This window comes from Tamandua tetradactyla, chromosome 25 (genome assembly GCF_023851605.1).
Source record: "Tamandua tetradactyla isolate mTamTet1 chromosome 25, mTamTet1.pri, whole genome shotgun sequence".
Lineage (NCBI taxonomy): Eukaryota > Metazoa > Chordata > Mammalia > Pilosa > Myrmecophagidae > Tamandua > Tamandua tetradactyla.
This window is the reverse complement of record NC_135351.1, coordinates 15,390,894-15,392,099: the sequence shown is the minus strand read 5'-3', so window position 1 is coordinate 15,392,099 and position 1,206 is coordinate 15,390,894. Positions and strand designations below refer to the sequence as shown.

General features: G+C 39.1%; 1 non-coding gene across 1 annotated transcript; it reads left to right on the top strand.

Annotated features, from left to right (window-relative positions):
- Nucleotides 1-695: 695 nt before the first annotated feature.
- LOC143669384 (U2 spliceosomal RNA) lies at nucleotides 696-886 on the top strand. The gene has a single exon (XR_013168896.1). It is a non-coding gene; the product is annotated as a U2 spliceosomal RNA (small nuclear RNA).
- The last annotated feature ends 320 nt before the right edge of the window (nucleotides 887-1,206 follow it).

Sequence of the window (1,206 nt, the reverse complement as noted above, 5' to 3'; positions counted from 1 at the left end):
CCACGAGGGAGAAAATATAATTTGCAATAGGGGTCGTGTGGATTTCAGCTTCATTCTCTGTTGACGACTTAGTATTCTTTAAGTCTGGATCTTATGAGAAATTAAATGATTCCATCTACGACAGAATAGGTGCACCAATATGAATGAAGATTCTTTTCTGTTGGCTTAGAGCTCATCTCTTTTCAAGTCCATAGTCATGCAGTCCTGTTGGGCAAGCTGGGCTCTCTGCTTTATAAAGGGTACCACAAGGATAGCAAAAGAATGTCTATAGCCTCTATAGAGTCATTTAACAAAAGCCGTGCTCATGAATCACATCTGGGACACACCTAGCCCCTGTGCCCTGTGGAAACAGATCTGTGATGCATTGATCAGCACTATTTACCTTTCACTCTGTGTTCCTTCTTCCATCGACAGACTTCTGTGAAAACGGAGTTTCCTCCTGCTTAACTTATATGGTCGCTAGAAAGCATCATCCACCGTAACCTAACTGAGAAGCAAATATAGAGAGAGTGACTGCAAACAAATGGAGCTAGTCAAGATCTATCTCCAGGGTGGGGTTGATGGGTACTTCAGATATTCATATTTTCCTGGAAACTATGTCCTTACTCTTCAGTTAGAACTCTTAAAACTATAGTAATATTAAGAAGGAATTCTAAATCTTATGGACCCAGTTCATCCATAGAAAAGTCTAGTGGATCGCTTCTCGGCCTTTTGGCTAAGATCAAGTGTAGTATCTGTTCTTATCAGTTTAATATCTGATGCATCCTCTGTCCAAGGACAATATATTGGATGGATTTTTGGAGTTGGGAGATGGAATGGGAGCTTGCTCCGTCCACTCCACGCATCGACCTGGTATTGCAGTACTTCCAGGAATGGTGCACCAATAAAAAAAAAAAAAAGAAAAGTCTAGTGGAGAAATAAGGGGGAAAAGAAAGTCAAAAGGATTATCAAAAAGTATCTCATCTGTTCATGCAGTTTTCACTATTTATTGATCTGGAAGGCTTTTTAAAGGGAAATGAACTGCTGGGATTTTCTTACACAACCCAGAGCAAAAATATGCATGTCCACACATACACACATAATTTATTTAAATCATTTGGATTGGAATATATTTGAAAAACATGTCCTCATAACTACTCAAGCTGCAGCAAAAAAGCCTCAGGGCTCAAGCATAATAATAAATCAGTCATTCAAATCTTTGCATCA